Genomic DNA, 15,674 nt, shown 5'->3' with positions numbered 1-15,674 from the left:
GTATATACTTAGGAGAGGCAGATCATTTTTAGCAGAAGTAGAAACTCAGGGTCTCAAATGGCAGGGAGTAGACGAAGTCCTGTGCAGTGAAAGAACATGACAACCCAGTCCCCAAGAGGACTGCAGGCTCCTTCCTGTGAGGGAATTGTCCCCAGCCCTGTGAGCCCGGCTCTTGGCTCTCCTGGACTCCAGTATCATTGCTCCTCACCTCCTGCTGTGCATAGCCCTCCCATGGCACATCCCCCTGGCCTTGGGAGCCAAGGGCAGGGTTGCAACAAACTCCCTAAAGAGCATCCAGCACCTGAACTGTATACACCGCACTATCCATAGTTAGTGGTTGGCAAAGAAGAGGAACAGGAGCATCTCAGTATTACAGACTTGCCTTGGGGTTTCACACTGCGGCTTTAGCAAGTGCCAGACATATGATCTTTGGTGAGTCTTTAGAAATCTTTGAGCCTCATTTTCTACCTCTGTAAGGAAATTGGTACCTTATCCATAATGGTTGCTGAATAGAATACAGTAACATACGTGAATTGTCCAGTGCTAAATTAAGTATTCATTATAAATTATTTGCCTTTTTCTCTCTCCTCTATTTCATTTACATGGCAATTCTTTGGAATAAAGAATAGGAAATTTCCCATATTTATTTTTATACCATATATCTTTTGGTTATTTAACATACACTTGTCAAAATGAACCAGTAAACCACTACCCAAAAGCTATTTCTGCTCTAATACAAAATCTGACACAAGGTGTGATCACAAATACAGTGAATGCTCAAATTAAAAATTTCAAAAATTTGTTACAGGGAAAGACATATTATCATTAATCCACTGCAAAACACTCCCTCTTGATTCAAACACACTTATCTTATCATTCCTGTCACTTTCTGAAGCAATTCTGGAAATTCTCTTTCACTTGTATCTTCAATTGTGCTGTCATGGCTGCCAAAATGATCTGATCTGATTCAAAATGTTTACAGTAATTTCTATCAAATACAAATATTATGGTGTGTCCTCATCCACCTTATTCACTAGATCTGGCAATATGTAACTTTTGGCTCTTCCCCAAAGTCAAAATGACCGTGAAAGCCAGATGTTTCAAATCAATTCAGGACATCAAGGCAGCCACAATAGCCCAACTGAAGACACTCATGAAAGGACTCCCAGAACGACCTCAGAAAGCAGCAAGAATGATGGGATAAGTGTGTCTGAAGTGTGTGGGGGGAGTGTTTTGAGGAAGATTAATGGCAATGTGCCTTTTAGTGTAATAAATGTTTAACTTTCACTGTATTTTTTTATTACAATACGGTATATGTTAACAGCCTGACTCTCAGAAGCCAATTCAGGACATTATCCACCTCCCCCACCCCCACCGCTGCCCCACCTCAACTCAGTTCCTTTTCTCATGTGAAATACAGATGACAGCCACTAGGATGATGGCAGACCCAGAGCAAAGCTGGCCATCGCTGTCAGATCTCCTCACCCAGTCAAACTCAGCTCAGCCTTAGAGGTCCTAGCAGCAAACACATGACAACTCACGTTCAGGTTATTCCACTAGACAAAACTAAAGGATTACTAACTCAGGATGAGCGTTCAGTATCCCAGGGACAGAACATCAGAACTGTTACTCCCAGGGCCTGATGGGATGGGAGGAGAAAGGGCCACTGGAGGCAGGAGGGAACTTGTAGAGAGAGGTGCTTTCAAAGGAGTATGGATCTGACCTTCAGCAGCAGGAAGAAGTCCCAAAGGGGAAACAAAACACAGACTCCACTTCCCGTTCCTCCCTCTGGGACTTAGCATTGGCCAACTCCAATAAGCAGCCCAGGAGCCAAGAGCCACAAGTACAGACAGCCAGGATAGAGTGGGGAAGGGCAGAGTGTGTCCCAGAGGGGCAAACAGAAGGCAGCAGAGCAGAACCTTCCATGAGGAACTTCCTATCACAGCCCGTATTCTTCAAACTTCCTAAGGAATCACAAGAACAAATGTCTCCTTGGGACAGTGCATAAAATAAAAAAGGAGAAATGACAAAAGGAAAATAGAATGGCATTTATGTGAGACTGCTAGGCACCCGGATCTGTGCTAAGCATCAGATGTTCCTTGTGTATTAAATCTTTGCTTACTTGGAAAGGTAAGTGCTATAAGTCCCACTTTGTAGCAGAAGAAACTGAGGCTCAGAACTGATACAATGCCCATGCTGTTGTTGCACTTCCACGATGGATCAAGATCTAGAACCCAAGTGTATCTCATGCTAAATAGGAGGTGTTTCCATCTAACCACCCTGCCTTGCACTGACAGTCATTTTTTATCCGCCTGTACAGTGTCCCTTGTTGAGCCCCAAGGCTACCTGAGGGACAGATGGTCTTCTGTTTCGCTTCCATCTTCCTTTGTTCCTGTACTAATGAGATGCAAGAAAGCCCCACACATATATTAGCTGAATAAAGAAAAATCACAAAACCTTTTAACTTTCCAGAATCCTATTTTTTCTCAGTTTAAAAATAACCTGTTTTGCTAAACACTCAGATACTTTTTTCTCTCTTGGACCAGTTTTTTTTTTACATACATTTCATATTGAGATTCACAACCCATCACTCCCACAAGAAATACCCCCGGGCTCCTTGTCTATTCAGGCAAGCACTTCGTAAATTCAGAAAACAGTTTAGATTAATTTCTGCCTGCCAAGTGCAAGGATTCTGGGGAGCCTTCTCCCATGCGAACTTTGAAGAGAAATATTATGCGTGTTTCCAAGAAGCATATCCAACAGCATTCTTTAGAATGGATTCTCTGGATAAAATCTTGATTACTACTGATAAAATCATTAAAATGACTAATACGAAGACTTCAGCAGCTCTGTTTGACACTGTGTGTGTCTGTGTGATATCACCTGGTGAGTCTCTCTAAAAGCCCCCAAGTGTCTTGCTGGCATTTCATATTAACTCGTCCATGGTCTCCACAGGGGAGCAAAGGTGAGCTCCTGTGGACTCCAGGGGGAGCTGAGGCCTGAGGCTCAAACACTCCTTTCCACCCTCACCTCCATGTTGCTTACTGCTTACAATGAGCTTTGTCAGGACCCTGCATGAGTGAAAGGAGAGGAGCCTACAGTCCTTTACGAGGGTCCCCTCTGGTCTCACTTCATCTGTGCACTCACTGGACATTTTCTTCCAACGAGGACTGTCACAGGGTGCCAGGCAACTCTCCTTTGCACTCTCATTTGTCTTTAAGACACCCCAGCAGATTATGTTGTCCGAATTCTCACACGGCTGGAGAAAAGATGAGCGGGAGGTTTCCCAGGAAGTAAGTGTTGAAGATGGAACTGGAATCCATCTCTTCTGCACACCAAGATCTTTTCGTACCTTGTAAACAGAACCTGAGTTCCGGGTCGGAATTCAGTTTGCTTAGTGGGATTATCAGCTGTAGGGTGAAAACGAATGCTGTGGGTTTTGAAAGTAGGGGGACTGTCCTGGCCACTGGGCTCCAGCTAGTGGGCCACGCCTCCTTCTTTATCTGCTGAAGGCAGACCCTACCCCTTCCCTACCTGCTGAATCTCCACACCTTGCTCTACTACCTGGGCCAGGGCCAGGGGGCCACTGACACAATACTGATGCCTCTCTCTTCTTGGCAAGGAACTTCAATCTGCAGTCATTAAAATTTACAATCTGAAAGAGAACACTTTTTTTTTTTCTTAAATTCTTTTATTGGTACATTTTATGCATACAATACATTCACATTGATCACTGGGTACTTGTACCTTTATCTAGGTTCTTATTTTTTCCTCATGTCCTGTCCTCCCTTCACTGCCCATAAAGAATGACAAATTAGAGACACTTATAGCTAAATGGATGCATTCTGAGGTCATACTCTTAAGTGAAATAAATAGGACACACGTGTAAATACTGCATAGTTTCTCTGGCGTGAGAAACTGAAAGTGTAAATAAGGATTAAAATGAATAATTGATAATTTGAAATAGAAAGAAAAGGTCCAAAGGGGTAGGGGAAATAGGAGGGGAAGGGGAAAGGAAAGAAGGGAAAGGAAAAACTATGGGAAAAGGAAAAACTGGAAAAAAAGTCTTTGTAAATAGAGAACACTCTTTAAAGATAAAAAGATCAAAATAAAGATAACAGAATTGATACCAAATGGCTTTCCAGAGCCAAACAAATAAATTCCTCTAGAGCATGAATTGAGTTAGACCTAAAAAGTGAGCTGGTCTTGATTAGGTGCCCCTTAACTAGCAGTTTTCAGAAAGCAGCTAGCTTGTCCTGCAAATTCACTTGATATCTGTCATCAGCTAGGTTTTACTAGTTAATGCCTGTCCAAGGAGAAAAGGATAAATGAGCAGTAGAAGCATGAAAAGATCTCCCCTCAGGAATTCCAGGGGGAAACCCCCACAGAAAATCAGGGCTGAAAAAGAGGGATATCAAATACTCCTTTGAAAATTTCATAAAAGCTCTGAACTCTTTCCCCCAGCTCCAGTCAAGAACTTAAAATGTAAAGATTTAAAAAAAGAGATTTAAAAAAAAATTCAAAAGGGAGACATAAACCCAATATATTTTAAAAGCACAATTTAAAAATTGTCAGTATGATACGCAATCTTTTCATCTCCTGACTTTCATCCCACCATTTTGGTGGCTAGTTGCCATGAAATCACAGTGAAATCACAGTAAAATCAGAAATTGGTCCTAATAATCGTAGGGCCCTATGGCCAAAAAGCACTTTCACATCTGTGTGCCCCAATAAAATTCTTTCCATACCCTTGAGAAAACCCAGACTAGGAATTTGGGTCCTCGTTTTAAACGCTGAATGACGGAGGCTCTAAAAATAATGGTTTACCCATCACTCCGGCCCTAGTAAGTGGGGATCACCGAGGTGAGATGAAGCGTCAAGCTTCCAGTCTAAGGTTTTCGAGCTGGAAAGGATATTGGCTGTCATCCAGAAGAATGGCCCAGATTCTTCATTTGGCAAAAGAGGAAATGTCTTACAGAGATTGAACAGTTTGTCCAAAGTTGCTCAATCAGTAAATTACACAGAGCACAGAAGAAGCACCTGGTCCTACAAACGGCACACAGCATAGAAAATCACCTGACTCCTATTCCATTTCTGCCACCATAGGGTCTAAGAAGCACATCGTTCAGAACATGGGTCCCAGAGAGCATTTCCATATGATTTCATGTTCTTAGATAATTCCTACCTCGACTCATTTTTATAGTGTCCCTGCTTCCAGGAACAAGATATTTTTGAAACATTTCACAAAGCTCAAAAGAGACCTTCAAAAGAATTAAAAGACAGTTAAGACTTTTTGCCTGCACCATGGAAGGAGCCCTCTTTTCAGAATATAATTTTCCCACACCCGACTTCAGAGTAGCATTCTAGAAAACACTTCCCGAGAACTTCAGGTCCAAGAGAGTAAGCTCTGCCACTCTTACACAGGAGAAATACCTCAGCACGCAAAAAGCAAACACAACCCAGTAACCTGAGCAAATTAGTTTCTAGTAAAGATCTTCACTTGAAGATAAAAAATTAAATTAAATATTACATTACCCGTGTTAATCACGCTGTGGAGCAAAGCTCCTGGAAAAGCAGCTGTCCTGACCCTCGGAGGAGCAGAGAGCTGCCCCACAAAGACGGAAGGACAAAGTGCACAGCTGAGAGCCTGTAAGTGACTGAGTGAGTGATCGAGGAGTCAGGCGGGGTGAAGTCACATGGGGAGACATGGTTCAGGTCCAGCCATAAATGCCATCAGGGCAACCATGGGCAGAGGAGCACAGATCCCTCCAATCAAAACACATCTACTGACTTACTTGATCGACACAGTACTGGCCAGGGGCTGATTGCCATGAATCGCTCAGTTCTGAGGTTGCAGCTTATCTTCTGCAGGGAGGAGATGAACAATAAGTAAGGAAGTAAAACAGGTAAGCCGTAGCCAGATGTTGGTTTGCTAAGAAGGAAAGTAAGGATGGAGAGGGGTAGAGAAGTGCTGAAGACAGGTCAATATTGAAATGAGGCAGGGACAGTGGCAGGATCATGGCCTCCCTGAAGCAGAAACATTTAAAATGAAGGGCATGGCGTGCACATATCTGAGGGAAGAGCACTTCAGGCAGGGAAGACAAAGCCCAAAACCCTGAGGTGGAAATGAGCCAAGCAATTAAAAAAAAAAAAGTGAGGATGCTTGTGTACAGCACAGGAGAGAGGAAGAAACAGGATAAAGTCAATAATGGGCAGGCAGAGCCACCTGGGGACAGAGTACAGCAGAGGGCTGGCCTTACCAGTCACCAGCCATCTGACTCCAGGAAAGGAAAACTTTCTCAAAGCTCCATTTTCACATTTGTAGGGAAACATAAGAATAACCTCACCACCTCTAACTCACTAATACACTAATACCATTCTTTCCCTGCAGTGAGAGGATTTCACCATGCTGAAACAGCCATATGGATTGAATAGCTACACCTCCGTGTCACAGAGGAGAAACTCAGACACAGAGTTAACGTCCTCGTGAAAGATAATATAGGTAGTATCAGAATCAGGATTTGAACACATGTTTTGGTTCTTCAAGTCCATCACACTGAGCCGCTTGTGTGATGGGCCCAGGACAAAGACAGCTGTAGGTGACACAATGTGTAGGAAGGGCCACGCTGTCCTCTGGGTACCATGGGACAGAACAGAGTGATTCCCTGTCAGGACAGCTGGGAGCCCCTTCATGGGGTGCCCACACCCCAGGGTGCCAGGGTTAAACCAGTGCCGCTTCTTTCCTCCTCTCACAGACCTGATAGCTCTGGATTCCTAAATCCCGGGCAGACTGGAAACTGAGGCAGCCATCTAGGTCCAAAAATTCCCCAGGCTTAAAAAAGTCAAGCTTTGCAAAGAAGAGAAAAATAAGCAGACATCAGAGTCTCTGTAGTTATCTTAGGATGACAATTCCTTCCCTAAGGAAGGCTTTCTGCCAGCATCTTGTCTAAAAGGCAGGAAAGATCAGTTATGTTGGTTAGCATGTTTACAGCGCTGAACCTTGCTCCCAGTAAGGGAAGATCCAGCTTAACTCACAGGACAGGCTAACATTCTCCAGAGCTTCTGTAGCTTTATCAGCAGGAATTTCCACACCTTTTGTTCCAAGCAGAACCTGAGGCAAAGGTCATCCAGGGGAAACCTCAACTCAAGCCACTGAGCTCGCTGTTGATGCATCTGCATAGGTGAAAGCCTCCTTCTTCTCAATTTGAATGTAAAACAATGGCAACAGGCAGGGTGATGCTGAGCATTAACAACCCCAGGGTTTAAGTACAAGGTGAAGTCAGTCTTAATTCCAGCTGTAAACTATAGTTTCTTAACCTCTCAGAGCCTAAAGACCTCATCCTTGAAATGTGAATACTGATTTTCACTTTGCAATATAAAATTGTAGCCAAGGGAGAGTACGTGAAGTCCGCTCTTCCTCTGTAACTGAGCAACTGTGAGACCAAAGCGACTCCATTTTGCTAAAATCCACTATTCCCCTAGTCTCTGTTGTCCTCACAAATTAATGGTTAAAATGTGCTTGCTCTGGGACAAAAGACACAATCTGTAAGGAAGCAAAGTTCCTAAGTTAATTACTCAACCATCTGTTTGCCTAGGAAAAGAACGTTCCGGGCCCCCTATCCATAGAACAATCTGTAGATGTGCTGACTGTCAGTACGCAATGGTCGTGACTATTAGTCAGTGTGTCTGCTGACCATCAGTATGTGACAGTCGACCACCAACCTTTGTCCCTCATTTCCCTCGTAAAACCTACATGTAACCGCCCCTCAACCCCCGATGAACCTAGCCAATCAGAAATGTACACTTCATGCTTGCTAAATGTTAACCAATCATGTAACTGCTAAGTGAAAAATCTCCAAACCTCGCCGTAACCTCTATAAAAACCCCACTAATTTGAAATTCGGGCCTCTCAATCCTGACCCGATGCGTCAGCGACGGTTGAGAGTCCCTGCTCAAGCTTGAATAAATGACCCTCGTGTGTTTGCATCGGAATCGGCTCCTTGGTGGTCTTTGGGGACTTCGCGATCTGGGCACAACAATACCACCACCAGCCTAAAGGTAAACAAGGTTTATATGTACTTGTTCCATTTGTGATCCCCACAACAACCCCCTTCCCCTTAACTTGGGGTCTTTCTATGAGTAGTTGCTCAAAAAACAAACAGTCTAGGGCCAGGAGATAGTCTAGAAATTACCTGTATCTTTCATTTTACACAACGGCGAAACTGAGGCTCTAAGAGAGAACACATAATTATATTTAAGAGGCTGGCTTCTGCAATAATTCAGAGGCCTCTTTTCGCTAATAAACTCAGCCAAAGGTACTATGGCATCGCAAGCTAAACACCCTAGAGAACATCACCAAGGCATTCATTAATGCACCCAGAGTCAAATTTAGTTGTTGTGATACCCAGAATCATACAAAGGCTTTATTTTTTTGTTTGTTTGTTTTGTTTTGGTACCAGGGATTGAACTCGGGTCCTTACGCTTGCAAGGCAGGTGGCAGAACCACTGAGCTAAATCCCCAGCCCCTACAAAGGCTTTATTAAAACTCTATTTTACAGCTGAGACCAGAAAGAAGTGCCTTTGTATTGAATGTAAAACAACCCCCATTTACTCTGCACTTCTGCATAGGGACATGAAAGCCAAACTTCCCCCAGCTTCTCGTTTGCAGAAGTGGCTGGTGGGCAGCGGTGTGGTGTGCAAATTCCAGCACGGCCGCTTCCCTCCCACCTGTTTCTCCACTTGCTCGTTATCGGAGAGTTCCAGGAGGCCACTTCCGCACTCTGCCTAATTGAACTGTCCACTTTAACAAGGTCAGGGCCAACAACGGAGCCTGCCTCGGATGGCATTCGCTCTCATTAGGGCCCTGGCTGGGTCTGTGCATTTGCTCAGGAACCCTGGGGTGAGGAACTATGGAATGGTCTTGTGCATTTCTACCTGCCATTACCCTCCAGCAGATGGGGTGTGAAAATTAAGGATGCAGTGCACCAGTTTTTAGGCACTTAGCCTTTCCGGGGAAATGAAGGCCAACCTTCCAGCCGAAGTTTGGTGTGGGGTGAAGCCAAATGAGCATGAGATCTCAAGGTCTGTTAGGGAAAGAATGAAGGCTTGGGACTATGTCAGTGTCCGTGTAGGTGTAGCCATGTCACCCTCCTGCCACAGCTGGGAGCAAGCCATAACTTCTCAGAGTTCCACACAGTTTCTGCACTGTGACCGACAGGGTCCCAAGCCCTGCTTTCTCCATAAAAATGTGAAAAATTATCCTCTGTGACTATGTTGGTATGAAGTCAAACACAATCTCTGACCCCAAGGGTTCATTTCCTTCCGCTGATTTAAAAACAAAGAAACAATTCTGTGGCGACCCACAAATTACCATAGCTCCCATGGCCATGTACTTTTAGGGCCAGATGCATATGTTGCCCACATCTAGGCCACAGTTTCCTTCAATGATAAATGGGACTGATGGCGCCTCCCACTCAAGATGGTGTGCAGATTCGTAGTTTAATATACAACTCAGCTACCACCATGCCTGATATCCAGCATTGTTCAATCAGTCGTGCTTAGTGTATTATTTTTATGATACAGAAAATATACTTAAGCCATTGCTACAGACTGAATGTTCATGTGCCCTCCAATTCACATGTTGTTACCTAAACCACCCCACAATGGTATCTGAAGGTGAGGGAGGGAAGGAGAAAAGGAATGAAGAAAAGAAGAAAAATTAAATCTTCTAGGCTTTAGTTTTCCTACCTCTGTTGGAAGACTTCAAATCTCCTCCCATCGTTGTTACTGTACATAGAGAATCCACTTGGACATCACTTATTTAGTACCTGTGGTGTGGGGCAAGGAACATTTTGATAGTACTTAACCTAATCCTTAAAGCAACTGTATAAGAGAAGTATTGCTCTCCAAATTGAAAGAGAAAAACCTGGAAGAGGAAAGCTTGTGTTTCCTCTTACTAAGTGATGGAGCCTATTTGCAGTCCTAAGCTGGTGCTGTTTCTATATCACAAATCTGTAAGGCAGGAAATAGTGGCCCGGACTGCTGCCAAAAGAAATATGACTTCAAAAGGAACAGGAGAGAGGAAACAGGTAAGGCACTCTGCACATACTTCAATTTATTGTATATTATTCTATGTCTAGAACACAAGAAGTACTTCCTGAGTTGGATTTTAAAAGACCCAAACCTTAGATCTGTACAAATGTCTTCTATTTCTTATTGAAACTTTTTGCATTTTATTTGCAGTATTTGTTCTAAATCATCTCTACACTTGACAGTCAGGCTCTGTCCACCTTCCCCCTCAAGTGAAGAGTTTATTTTCTCTCGGAGAGCAATTATCGGCCAAATGCCAGGCTGCAGAAGGTGTTTCTCCAGCAGCAGCATCTGTCTTCTTGGCAGACTCCTCAGGCAGTTTTATTGGCAACATTAAAATGGCCAGGGGGTCAGTCAGAGCTCAGCTGCCCACAGTGCTCAGTGTCCTACCAGCCTCTAACTGAATGTCCCACAAAGGGAAAACAGGCTTGGACCCACCTTAAAAGATTGGCCAAAGCCAACTCTAGCTCAGTCAGAACCATTTGGGCTCATCTGGCTCCTGTCAGGAGCCAAAAACTCCCATGATCCTCTTTGCTAAACAAACTGCCAGTAATAGCAACTTACACAAGAGCATAAGACACCCAGATACCACGCTGTGGTGGGCAACATCTACAACAGCCACATTGAACCCCACCTTGGGTATTCATGCCTCAGCACTCGTGTGGGCTGAGGTAGTGGTGCATTTCTAATGGCAAAAGTGATGGGATGTCATTTAATTAATTAGTTTGTTGAAAACTAATGCCTTCTTGTTGTTCATCATCTCTCGCCCTCTCATCTGCTTGCTCTGAGGGAACCCAGATGCCATACATGTGAGTGTGGGAGGCTCACAGGGAAAGAGGTGATGGGGCCTTCCTGCCAACAGCCTGGGGAGAACTGAGGCCTTCATTCCAGACCTTCGGGGAACTGGGGCTGCCAACTACCCTGAGAGTGAGTTTAGGAACACATCTGCCCCACATGAGCCTGGGGACTGCAGGAGCCCTGGTCAATCCCTTGACTGAGGTATCTGAGATCCCCCAAGCATGAAGACCCAGCGGGGCTGACCTTGGGGGACTGTGGGACAATAATGTCAGTCACTACATTTCTGAGTGATTTGTTACATAGTAATAGATAATGAACACTCATTCTTAAAACAAAATAATTTATATAAATAGAATTACTTCTTTCAAGTTTACATAAATGCTACCACCATGATGCTATCCTAATCATCATACTGAAAATGACAACACACTTCTACCCTACTCCCATGGAGCCTTATACTCTACCACCTTTTCATATTTCCTGAATTGCAAATATTCTCTTTGATGAATTTGCTGTTGTTACATGTTTCCTTGAACCAGTGACATCACACCAGAGCTTATCGGAAATGAAATCCAGACCTACTAAGTCAAAATCTGTATGTTAGGAAAATGCCTAGGTGACTTGCAGGTACATCAATATTTAAGAAAATCTGTTCTAGCATTCTATAAAACAATCTTATTTATTACATTTTATAGCTTTTTTTCTGTCTCCTAAGCTCCCTACCCCAACAGGAAGTAAGATACAGAAGTCACAATTAATCCTGAATCCAGAACTACCTACTTTGCTTCCGTGATGATATGCACAGGAATGAAAAAAAAAGTGCCAGGCAAGATTTTGATTGGTCCATGCAAAGTCCCAAACCAAACAACTGTGTCTAAGTGGGTGGAGCCTAAAGGTATCTCCACCCCAACCTTACAATTCAGGTAGTCCAGAGAAAATGTCTGGAATGTGCTGCAAAAGCAAAAAGTCACATGCACGTCCACTGCATTTTACAACTTTATGCACTTGAATTGCTCTTCCTTCACCTAAAATGCCCTACGTCAAATCCCTGCCGCCACCACCATCTCTGTGAACCTGGCAAGTGACAAGTCGGCCTTCAAGAATCAAGAGGTGGCTCTTCTGCAAGGCTCCCCCTAATTTCCAAGAGAGATAAAGAAATATATTTTTCACTAATCTTACTGTGTTCTTCAATTCTGTAGCTACAGACCACTTTGACTCTGGATGATAAATGCATATTAAACCACCAACCTTTTATTCACCGATTAATTTGCAAAAAATTTTCACCTGGTTTCCAGGGCCCCAGATTGAGGACAGAGGAGATGAATCAAGTCTTGGGATTGCTGCTCATTTAGTACGTTTATTTTAACATGATTTCGTGCCACAGTTCTACCCTTTAAGGTAGCACAATTTGCCAACATCATGTATAAAAATAGGCTCTCCCGTCAGCTACAGATATGCAGCCTCCACATTGTGCCTTTGTCCCACATCTCCTAATACACACCCTCTAACAACTGTGGGTTCAAGGCCTCTGTGTCATTAGCATCAGAGGTCCCCACCTGTCTCTCCATCTGGGAAACTCTCAGGGGTCGTGACAGATCTTATTGAATCACCTTGTCTTTGGAGAAGTGTTGCAAGGCCCTAGGGCTGCCACTAATTACTAGACCTGTTACTACTGTGTTTGCCGGGTCCCTTCTGGGGAGCGGAACAGCTTGTTTGGAGATCGGGGGTTGGAAGTACTGAGACCAGCATCTTTATGCTGGCAGAGCACATGGTCCAGCTCCCAAAAAAATACACTGGTACCCAGCTGAAGACTGGGGGAGGGCAGATTTGGGTTAGATTCAGCAGCTGCAAGCAAGAGCAATTGGCCGCCTCTTCCGTGACAGTTTTTCTACTCTCATATTTGGAATCCAGTCACTTCCTTTGCATTAGACACTGAAGAATGCGCCTGGTAGGGTAAGGCAGCTTGAAAGCCCTTCAAGTCCCCCTCAATTCTCTCACTCCTTTCTGTTGATTTTTGTCTCTTACCAAAAACAGCCCACTACCTCCCCTCAATTTAGGTACTTTGCTTGGCCTCTCTTATGGCACATAAGCTCTCATGTTTTCACTAGCACACTGATGAATAAAAAGCCTTTTCACTCATACTGTCTCTTCTTGCCCACCTCCCTTAGAGATGCTGAAGGAGCCAAATCCTGGCTTTCTTGGCCTCCTTTCTGGCTGGAAGTGGCCATATGATCCATTTCTGGCAAATGAAGACTAAGCAGGGGATGGGTGGGTGTCTTGCTTTGTGGGAGTTCCTTCTGCCAAACAATCTTTCCCCCTCTGATTAAAAAAAAAAAAAGGATACAAATAAAAATTGCTTCTTACCATCCTGGCTGCCTTTGTTTATTTTTATTTTTTCAATGAAATTAGGTGACGGTATGATACAAGCATCTATGGCAGGTAGCCTGGGACCATGAAGCAATTAATCTAAGGATGACACAGAGCTGGAGGAAAAGACTTGAGCCTCTGATCACATCTTGGAATGACTCCACTGATCTTGGGAACACTCACCTCTGACTCTTAGTTATCTCAGACCACAAAATGATTTCGTTCAAGTCATTTTAGTCAGATTCCCTCTTCTTCATGTTCCTTGGCAAGACACTCATTATTGTAAGGCACTTGTGTACCTTACCACTTCTTAACTTCTGAAGGTCACAGAGAATTAGTAAAAACATAGATCATTCCCCCCAAGTCGTGTACTATTTCAGGAGCATCACAGATGCCTTCTAAACCCACCAAAGTGAACCTCTCACTCATAGAGAAACTTATTTGTGTTATGGGCTTATATCATCAACAACAACAGATACAATAAAGGACCCTGGGGTGATGCAATCTCCTTTGTCTTACTACTGTATACATTAGCATTATCATCGTTTGTAGAATGCTTACTACATTGAAGACCCCTAGGCACTGTTATAAGCACATTATACACTTAACCTCATTTAATCTCAAATCTCAGTGAGGTTGGTATTGCCATTATCTACATTTCACCAAAAGAAAAGGAGGTGTACAGTGACCAAGCAAATCACCCCAGATCTCAGGGCTACTAAATGATAAAGTTAAAATTTAAATCCAGGTAAATTTGACTTCAACCTTGGCAGCCTCATTTCTGTATGCTACCTCGGGATGACAGTGAAGAAGGAGATTGATACAGGTTAAACACTGAAGTAAAATGGCTCAAATGTGTAGTGGTCAACAATTGTGTATTTTTATTTTTAAAATGTAAGCTGGATTTTTATAGTGTGACTGGAATGAAGTAAAGTAGACAGCACATGGCATTAGCAAAATATTCCATTTATGGTTCTTTAGGTTTTACTTAGATGTACTAGCTAATCTGACCAGAAACATCAATTAAGGGCTTTATAATGTCTCGGCTACTGACTGAAGACCTTAATTGGATTGTTTTACATACTCCTTTGGATAAAACTGTGGGGAAAGCAGTGTTATCATCCCCATTTTACAGATGATAAAACTAAGAGGTACAAAGGTAATGTGTAGGAGGGCACATAGCAAGGGAGGGCTGTGTCCAGATAGCAGCCCAGGGAGGGGCTTTACCCTTAGCCCCTATATCATAATGACCCCAGTTTCAGCACTTGACTTTGCATAGTCTGAATCCTGAATAAAAAATTTATAGAAGCATCCACGATTTTAACCCATTTTCCAAGCAACAGCTACAGTAACAGCTCACATCTTCTTCCTCAGAAAGCACAATTCCCAGCCTTTCTTATCTTGAGTTACCAAGACAGTCATTACCATGGGCTTCTCACCACCCCAAAGGCATCCACCTCACCTTATGGTGGCTCAAATCTGCACCTTCCATCCTGAGCACACTGTCAACCCTCAAGCCTCCACATCCAGCTCTTCATAGCACCTTTCATAACATGGACTATCTACAGATCTCTTTAAATCCAGTGCCTGAATATACCTGAAATCAATCAGAGGGTGAAATCAATCTCTGAGGTGAGCAGGACCATAAAAGGCAGGTGGTACAGTTAAGAGATTTTGCATTTTGCATCAGAAAACCCAGGGTTCAAATCTTAGCCCCAAGTCTATTTCTTCTATATGACAGCAGTAGTGATGCTCATTTTTACTGGGACTCTAAAGGGTACGAACTCACTTTTGTACAGTACCTGGCACTTCAGCAGCATTCAGTATACAGCAGTCACATTTACTATGATAGTCATCAACAAAATTTTGTTCATCTATCAAATGCAGGAATCTTTGTACAATACCCACAACAGATGGCTATCCAGCCTCTGCGAGAACATTTCCAAAGATAGAGAGAGTGCTTGCTCTCTCCATCTCCCCAGGCAGCTGCTTCTATTATTGGACAGCTCACACTGGCACAAAGTATTTCCTACGCTGAGCCAAAACCTGCTTCCATGAGTCCCATTGGCCCCACCTCGGTCCTGTGGAGCTGAACAGCATATTTCTGCTCTCTGCACACAATGGTCAGGCCTTCTGCAAAGGCAATTGTGTCCCCACCATGTCCTCTCTTCTCCAGGGTTTTACTCCTACATATCCATCTCCATGGTATGATTTCTACATTATCCACGATGCCCACTATGCCCTCAGAGTGTGGTACCCAAAGGAGACACAGCAGTCCAGTACCCAGTGCAAATGAACACTACACTCCCATTAATATGTCTGCTAGTAATTAATATGTCTGCTAGTTATATTGTGATATTGCTAGTAATACTGTGATTAGCAGCCAGATATATATCACAGCCGTGCTGTCTAGGGCTCAA

At 43.5% G+C, this 15,674-nt stretch overlaps 1 protein-coding gene across 16 annotated transcripts in view; it reads right to left on the bottom strand.

Moving 5' to 3' along the window:
• The window catches only part of Dab1 (DAB adaptor protein 1), a 1,105,478-nt gene that overhangs the window by 280,264 nt on the left and 809,540 nt on the right, over nt 1-15,674 (bottom strand). The window contains exon 2 of one of the 16 annotated variants that reach the window (XM_087214669.1): nt 14,717-14,851. The exons of 14 other annotated variants lie outside the window; for them this stretch is intronic. The gene's annotated coding sequence lies outside the window, so the exon portion shown is untranslated. Of the gene's footprint in view, nt 1-5,535; nt 5,692-14,716; nt 14,852-15,674 lie in introns of those variants that run through there. One more of the 16 variants, XM_087214666.1, reaches the window with a different exon arrangement.

The sequence above is a fragment of the Heterocephalus glaber genome, unplaced genomic scaffold (genome assembly GCF_053883595.1).
Source record: "Heterocephalus glaber isolate CG9 unplaced genomic scaffold, H.glaber_assembly_v1.0 deba00001447, whole genome shotgun sequence".
NCBI classification, from domain to species: domain Eukaryota; kingdom Metazoa; phylum Chordata; class Mammalia; order Rodentia; family Bathyergidae; genus Heterocephalus; species Heterocephalus glaber.
The sequence above is the reverse complement of the archived record's forward strand: the minus strand, read 5'-3'. Positions and strand labels throughout refer to the sequence as shown.